Source organism: Pyxicephalus adspersus, chromosome Z, assembly GCF_032062135.1.
Source record: "Pyxicephalus adspersus chromosome Z, UCB_Pads_2.0, whole genome shotgun sequence".
In the NCBI taxonomy this organism is placed as follows: Eukaryota; Metazoa; Chordata; class Amphibia; order Anura; family Pyxicephalidae; genus Pyxicephalus; species Pyxicephalus adspersus.
The window spans coordinates 4045198-4054001 of record NC_092871.1 but is presented as its reverse complement, the minus strand read 5'-3'; the positions used below and the strand labels follow the sequence as shown (position 1 = coordinate 4054001).

The 8804-nt window shown below is 37.9% G+C and overlaps 1 long non-coding RNA gene across 1 annotated transcript in view; it reads left to right on the top strand.

The window, feature by feature from the left end:
- The window catches only part of LOC140343027 (uncharacterized), a 56017-nt gene extending 48348 nt beyond the window's left edge, over positions 1–7669 (top strand). Inside the window, exon 2 of the long non-coding RNA XR_011923230.1 lies at positions 7534–7669. This is a non-coding gene — a long non-coding RNA (uncharacterized lncRNA). The remainder of the gene's footprint in view (positions 1–7533) is intronic.
- The last annotated feature ends 1135 nt before the right edge of the window (positions 7670–8804 follow it).

The following is an 8804-nucleotide window of genomic DNA, read 5'->3' as shown; positions in this document are numbered from 1 at the left end:
TTCTCAATGATTTCACTGATCCTTAACAAATGAACAATATGTCACTTGATGTCAGTGGTCTCTAGAGAATAGATTGGCTGTATTTTTGCCAATGTCACCAGTTTCAAGTGAATGCATTGGCTGAATTCTTAATGATGTCAGTGGTCTCTAGTGAATGGATTGGCTGCACTCTCTGTGATGTCACTCGTCTTTAGAGAATGGATAGGTTTCATTCTCATTGACGTCACAGACCTTTAGCAAATCGATGAGCCACTCCGTTGATGTCACTTGTCTCTAGTAATTGGATTGGCTGCACTCTCAGTTATGTCACAAGTCATTAGGAGATTGAATTGCTATATTTTTAGTGATGTCACTATTCTAATGGCTTATTTTGTTGCACTCTCAATGTTGTAATTGCTCTCTAGTAAATCCATAGGCCCTGATTTATTAAAGCTCTCCAAGACTGAATACTTTTTCATTAGTGAATCTGGGTAATCCAGCAAACTTGGAATGTATTTCCTAAAAGTCATTTGCTATTTGTTAAAAAATATTTTCAATCCTGGACCAGATCCATTCCAGGTTTGTTGGATCACCCAGCTTCACTGATAAAAGTGTATTCTCCCCAGCCTTGGAGATCTTTATTATATCAGGGTGATGGTCTACATTTTTAATGATGTATTTGCTTTTGGGTGAAAGAATTGTGTGAGGTTGGGGTATGCACAAAGCAGGGGGGCGGATGTTAAAGTCCTGAGCCTGCTTCGCTCTAGACCGGGACAAGCAGGGCTGTAAGCGGGGACATCAAGCGGCAGTTCTGGCATTGGGAGGCTCCCTGAGTGAGGAGCAGTACAGAAGGAGGCTTGCGGCTGGAGAAAATCAGATGCCGACTCACGGTAAGTGCTGGCAGCATCGTGTGCTAACACAAGCAGCCTCAGCATGCGGGAGAGCCAAGATGGCGGATGGTCCACCAAGGGACATTGTGGTTAAGTTGCATTACCCCTACGTCAAAAATGCGATAATGAAGGCAGCCAGAAAGAAGGAACCCCTCACTTTTCAAGGTCATAATTACCAGCTTTTTATGGAATTGGCTCCGGCAACTCTATTGCGCCGTAGAGAGATGAAACCATTCCTTCGGGTCCTACAGAATCAGCAGATCCCCTATAGATGGGGCTCCCCCTTAAAATCGTTATTTACATATGGGGGCTATCTACAGGGGGCTATCTCTTCATTAGAGGAGGCCAGAAATAAGTTTCAGGAAATGGGACTTTATGCCTGTGATCAATATGAGAAATCAGGCCATGTTGACAATCCTAACCCTCCAACACCATGAATATCTGAAATATATCAGCAAAAGAGGACTAAGGAGCGTAAGGTCACAGATCCATTTAAACGCTTAAGACTTTCTCAGAGCAATATCTGAATACCTAATTCATTTGTGCCCTCTCTTTTTCTTTTCTCTTCCTGCGTTTTTTAGGGGTTATGGAAATAATGTTGGTCAATATTATATGAAGGCCTCTTGTCAAATGGATATAATGATGGGGTAAATCTGGGTATACATCTACTAGCTTATCTGGGATACTAATTATGTATTTGCGAGGAGCATAACCTTTTTTTAACGGTTAGTAGAATATTTAGAGAATGGCTTGATGTTAACTAGTATTTAATAATGGGTCTTGGTCCTGGTGTAGAAGTCACTGCGCCCTCTTTTAAGTTGCAAGGATATCTTCCGTCATTTAATTAGGGGATATGCCTGGCGACATTCTTGGGGCGACAGGAAAGATTCTGTCTTTTCTTGTGTATATTGCATTTTTGTATTATCAGAAAGGCGGGGTGAGAGCGGGTCTTCACTCCGCACACCCTGGTTGTATATATTATGCATAATGTTTAGTGTTTTGTTTGTCCGGTGTCACCCCTGTCTTAGTCTGTACTTTTTCCCTTTTGTTTCCGGTGTAAGGCAGGCGGCATCTTGTATAAATGTTTGTAACAGGAAAAGGGTATATACCAATTACTTGGAGAATATAGAGAAATGTTTTTTTCAATACTCTCTCTTAATGTACAAGACCTTAATTCCCCAGTTAAAAGGTCACAAGCCTTCCATTATTTTCATACACATAAAGCAGATGTAATATATTTACAGGAGACAGACTTCTCTACTTCCTCCTGTCCAAAATATTTTCATGCGGCCTATCCAATTGTCTTCCAAGCTAATGCAGCAGTGCAAGAGGGGTGCCTGGCTATAGCTGTTCAAAATAATTGTTGACATTCAAGGTAAAGAGATAAATGGGGAACAACACAAACTTTCCCTTTTTGCAGGCGATATTCTTCTTAGTCTGAAAAATCCCATGGTAACCTTGCCCAATTTGATAAAGGTAATGGAAGGTTTTCAGGCCTTCTCGGGGCTGCAGTTAAATAAATCCAAATGTAAGGCTCTTAATATTAATTTATCAGCAGAAGTGGTAAAACTGGTTAAAGAATTCTTTCCCTTTCAATGGAAGTTAAAAAGACTTAGCTACCTGGGTATATATATTCCCTCAACATATGAGCTCTTGTATAGTGTCACTATCCCTGACTTGGTGAAACATCTGATCGGTTTATTAGAACAATGGAACAAACATGGAAATGTTATCAAATCTCATGGTTGGGCCGCAAAGCTTCTATAAAGATGTCCTGGTTACCAAAGTTCCTATATCCTATGAGAGTTCTTCCATTAGCTATGCCTAACCAGGTAATAAACATGCTACAAAGCAAAGTTAGAATATATTTGGGGGGGAAAGCGCCCACGAGTTCCAAGACATACCTCACTTCGATCTAGGAACCTGGGCGGCCTATCAGTGCCGCATTTGAGTTCATACTATAATACTGCCCAAGTTACTCCCCTGTTACAATATCATGCCCAAAAGACTATTCCTTAATGGGTTTCCATTGAGAAAATATTGGTGGCACCAATTTCAATAGATACATTACTCTAGATTCCAGAGGTAAAACGGCGTCACATCACCAATCCAATACTGAGACATACATTAAAAATATGGGACTCTATTAGATATACGAGGGGCCTTATGTCTTGTCATAGCCTAGTAAGTTCTATAATTGAGAACCCGCTGTTTCCTCCTGGTTTGGAGGAACCGTGCCGTTTTTTCTCGGTGGGTAGAAAAGGACTTATATAGAATTTGTCATTTTAATAATATGGCAGGGAATCTGTCTTTTAGTGAGATTAGAGAAAAGTATGAAGCTCCACCGGAGGAATTCTTTAGGTATCTCCAGATCATGCATTTTATACAAACTAGGTTGAGATTAACTGTTGGAATTATGAATATGATGTGGTTTGAGAAACTGTGTGTACAGAACGTAAAGGTAAAAGAAGTTTTATCAGCTCTGTATAATATTTTAGTTCAGACAAGTATGGCCATGCCATCTTATATATCCAAATGGGAGACAGATATGGGTATGTCACTGCAACAGGAAGACTGGAATCAGATAAGGTCAGCGGTGCCCCATAGTAGCATTAATGCTTCAGCGGTAGTACCCAAGTAAAAAATTGATGTTAAGATGGTATATGGTTCCATCTAGGTTTACTAAATTCCAGCCGACCTGTCAGGGTAAATGTTTTAGGGGATGTAATGAACCAGGAACTCTCTATCATATATGGTGGGAGTGTCCTAAAAAAAGAACGTTTTGGACGAGGGTATATCAAATAGCTTATACTCTGTTGGGACGCGCATTTCCTAAAAAAACGGCAGAGGCACTTTTGTGTTTGAAACCATTGTCCTGTACTAATCCTGTTCAATTTAAATTGATAATGTACCTGTTCACTTCAGCCAAAATGGTTTTGACCAAAGCATGGTGGTCTAAAACCCCGAATGTGCAACAAGTTAAAAATAAAATGTCTTGGTTTTTGGTGAAGGAAAAGATGAGAGCGATATTGACTGCCTCGGTTCCTAAATTTGAAAAAATATGGTTACCATGGATTGAGCACTATATGAATAACGTCTGGGATCGGTCAATGTTGACCATATAGTCACATTATTAATTATGTAGGCTGTAATATATGTTCCCTTTTCATACGTGGGATTGTCAGCCGGCCTGCCCCTTGTCCTCCATCATTCCTTGGACTTTGTGTCTTAGTGCTTCTGGATGTTATATGTAATATGCTAAGAGTATTTGGGTATATATGTCACGCTTAACTGAGTGGTAAAGACAAAGTAGGAAAAGTAAACTAATATAGTAATCATTATAACTAATAATCAAATAAAGTAAAAAGGAAATGATAGGAAAATACGCAGTGTTATCAGTAGAAGATAAAGTGGAAAAGAAAGGTGAATTCCTATTGTATCCTTAAGATTAAGGGAGTAATGAAGATTGAAACAATAGGGAATGAATAATGGTTAAAAGATCATTTAGGGATATTATATAAAACACACAACTTTAAAAAGATTTGAATAAGGATTCACAGGTCACAGGGTTTTTCTTTTTTTTTTGAATCTTTAAATAGAAGTAGGGTTTGTAAAACTATGTGGTAATGGAGGGAAAGGTATTAATACTTTTCTCCTCCTATTAATAAATTATTCACACATTTGTTTGAGTATGCTAATAGGTAAACGGTTACAGTAGATAATTTTGTCACTGAAGAATATATGAGGGGGTTGGGAAGGGGGAAGCAGTCTATAATACAAAAACGAATTATTTAGGAACATACTGTGTGAGATAATAATTTTAATAAAAAATAGAGATCGAGAACTGAGAAAAAACAAAGGTTGGGATAGACAAATATATTCAAATTAGAAGATTGTGTTGTATAGAGACTATATTGTTTAGTTATGATTTGTTGGAAAACGAATATTGTATGGCACATTTTATGTTGGCTTGTTTATTTGTATGATTAAAATGAAAACTAATAAAGAAATTGAAACAGAAAGAATTGTGTGAATTTGAGTAATGCCGTGGATATCTAGTCAATTGACTATCATTGATATAATATGTAGTGCAGTCTTTCCCAAACCTTCTAATATGGAGGAACCCTTGAAATAACTTTCAGGTCTTCAGGGCCCGCCTGCTATAATTACTATATCTACAGGTTTCAGTATATTATCGTGGACAAAGGGAAGAATTCCTCTTATATTGCTAGCCAGGGGGAAGAAAGTCACCCTTACAGATAGCCAAAAACGGTATTTGAATTACCAATCTGATCAATATATTGATCGGTAATAGATCAGAAATCCCCAAACACTGCCAGTATCTGTCTCAGATTCTTCCCTTCCAAGTATTTTCCCTATAGAGAAAGTGTTCAGGAATCTGATCGGATGTATTTGATCATTCTGTCTATCCACAATCAATTGTGTGATCAATCAGCAGCTTAAATACTTTCACATTCACTCCGGATCAAATTGTTCAATCAGAAAAAAGATAGGAAGTGCAAATCTGAGTTATGGAAATGAATATGGAAGGAAAAAAGTTGCAATCAATCATCCTAAAACTTAGTAAATTTGTTAGGCCAGTTGTGATCAAAAAAATGAGTTTATAGAAAAGGAGAGAGATTTCATTCTTCATGGCGTCACCGATCTCTAGTAAATCGACAGACAACATTCCCGACGATATTATTATTCTTTAACAAATTTAATCAGGATGATCCCCATAAATAATCCAAATTCAGTTAATTTTTTTTTTAATTTGAACAACATGTGTTCTCTAGAATGATGGAAAACCTCTTTATATTTTAGAGACGGAAAAAAGAAAATGAATAGAGTTCAGTGGCAGGCCCTGTGCCCATAGCAACATGATACAGCAAAGCTTCAAAGCTCTGCCTAGGAATTTCCTATTAGCAATTTGCAAGGCAATTTTCTGAAATATATGTGCATAATATGAAGGTATGGGCTCCATTGAAGATTATTAAATTAAACAGCTTTACACTGTGCATGCCGGAGTGATACAGAAGCCTGTGAATGGGCCCTTTTAAATACAGACTTCAAAACATAATCCTGCAAATTTTATTTGCAGGGGTGGTGAATAAAATGTTGCTTTTCTTTATAAAATGAGATTAAGGAGCCTGTCATTTGTGCAAATAGAGCAATTTAAACCATATCTATTAGGGAGTCATTACGGGATGTATTATGTTTTTGCTATATCGGCAGTAAAGCATATGGCATTACAGGAGTCCTAAATCTGAGCACACTTAATGCAGTTATAAGATTGGGAGGAGCACATAAGGCAGAAGTGACATTGCCCAGATTATTAACATAAACACATTATTTTGCAATACAACCCCCATGAGGATTAGGGGATACATTTTCTATAGATCTCTCAGAACATTTTAAGCTTTTTCAGCTGATGCTAAATTGTAGGTTTTGCACCAAAATACACCTAAAATAGAATTCTGGGACAACAGAACCGTGGCCCATGAATTTCCAAATGATATATATTTATTTGTAGTTCTTTTTTTAATTTTTGATGCTCTAGAGAAAAAAAAGATGAATAGGGGTGCAAAAATCCAAGTGTTCTTTAACCTCACTCATTTCTACATTTCTATCTGGATTTATATGTCTAAAAGCAGTACATTGTTTTTCATGAAAATTTATTTTACAGTATAATATAGAGTCACACTCGGGGTTACCGCTAGGGAGCTTAAGGTACAGTAATTCAGAAAAGGAGTGCCAGTTAAAGCAGTGGTCCCCAACCTTTTGCAAGTTGCAGACCAATTGAGTCCCCCCAGGGTGACAGAACCCACCAGAGACACAATCCGTCCACGGCCCTGAGCCTGTAATATTTTTAGGAGACATAGTCTGCGGCTCTGGCTGGTGTGCCCCTCTCCTGACCCCGCTGGTGGGTGCACCGGCCAGAGCTGCGGCCCACCTGTCAGACGGCGGGGGTTGGAGACCTCTGAGTTAAAGAAAGGAGTCCTTCAGCAGAGTATTTCAGAAGAGGTTTAAACAGAGGAAGGAGCAGAGTCTTCCAGCAGAGCAGAGTTTTCCCCAAGGGATAGATAAAGAAACAGAGTTCCCAACAGAGTGGTAATTAACAAAAACGTTTAGACAGGAATGAATAGAATGAGGAATTAGTAAAGTCCTCCAGCAGGGCAGAGTATTCCAAAAGAGCAGAGTTAGATAAAGATGCAGAATTCCCCAGCAGAGCCGAGTGTTTCATGAGAGTTAGAAAGGAGAAAAGCCCTCCAGCAGTGCAGGGCAAAGTATTTCCGGAGAGGAGAAATAGAGGAAGAAGCAGAGCAAATTTAAAAGGAAAAAAAAAGGAAGAGGATAGGAGAGTTTTAGAAGAAGACGCAGAGTCCTCCAGCAGTGCAAAATATTCCTAAAGAGTGTTAGAGGAAGGAACAGTCCTACAGTGCATTGTATTTCAAAAGAGGAGAGTTAGACAGAGAAGAAGCAGAGTTCCACAGCAGAGCAGAGAAAGGAACAGAGTCACCCCGTGGAGCAGAGTATTTAAGGAGAGGAGAATCAGAGGGAGGAAGAGTCTTCTATGAGTATAGCGTATTCCAAAGGGGAGAGTTGGATAAAGAAACAGAAGACCTCTAGCAGAGCTTTTCAAAATATAAACGTTAGATACAAGAAGGAGCAGAGTCCTCCAGCAGAGCAGAGTATTTCAGGAGAAGAGAGTTATAGAGGAAGGAGCAGAGTCCTCCAGCAGTGCAGAGTATTTCAGGAGAAGAGAGTTATAGAGGAAGGAGCAGAGTCCTCCCGCAGAGTATTTCAGGAAAGGAGAGTTATAGAGGAAGGAGCAGAGTCCTCCAAAAAAGTATCCATTTTATTCCACCTTAATAGAACACAGTTGCTTTCTTCCTTTTAATTAAACATCACAGTGAGAACTTTGTATGGGCTAAAGATCTTAAAATAGTTTAAAACCATTTTCCACAGGGTAATGCTGTGTTGTATATCACTTAAAAAGATGTAAATACAATATCAGATTATAGAATTTTGTTATTTAACTAAAAGTTTATACTTAGATAATAAGGAAAACAAAATGATTTTGCTATGGCATTTTTTTTTGCATCCTCAATTACATCTCCTCTTGGACCATGCAAATGCAATTTATTTTATCTGCTCGGGATATTTGGACCTTTTTGATGACAAGCTTGCATCCCTCCACTTGTATACAAAAACAAACAATCTCCAATTCGGTTTCTTCACATAAAAGTGATTGTATGGTTATTTGAAGTAGCCAAAGAATATATTTGAGGTAGTGATATAATCATTTATGACTAAAGCCAAAAGCTGACCTTTTTCTTGTAAGCAAAGGGCAGATTTTACAGAGTTGTGCACATGTCTGATCTGGTTATTAGTTTTTTTTTCTTTTAAAGATGTAATGACATTTACTAATATTCTGCTTCTTTCTCTTCTTTTGACTTTGAGACTCCAGCATCTTCCAGTGCTGCAAATGGAGTAATTAAAAATTGTCTCGTACATTAGTGCAATTAGAGGCTCCTGTTATAAATGTTACAATAGGGTTTTGATTTTCAATACATGTTCAAGTTGGAGACAAAAGGTTCAGGTCAGGAAAGGGAAAGTGATTTTTTAATTAAAATAAAAGGTTATTTTTGCAGGAAGAGTTTGGGGATACACCAGGGTATTGCTAAGTAACTGTCAATAAATTGAAGGCAGCCTTGCAGACAAAGGGATGGGGCTATGGAACATTGATTAGTATAGTAAAATCTATACACAAGGACAAATATTATTTTATTTAAAGCAAACTAATAATATATAAATAAATAGATGTGGTACCAAAGGGTTTATATGCAAACCCCAACCAAAGTCTGTTAAAATTGAAAATTTATTTACACATCATTTTAAAATTATATAACACTACCACAACCAAGTCAAAAA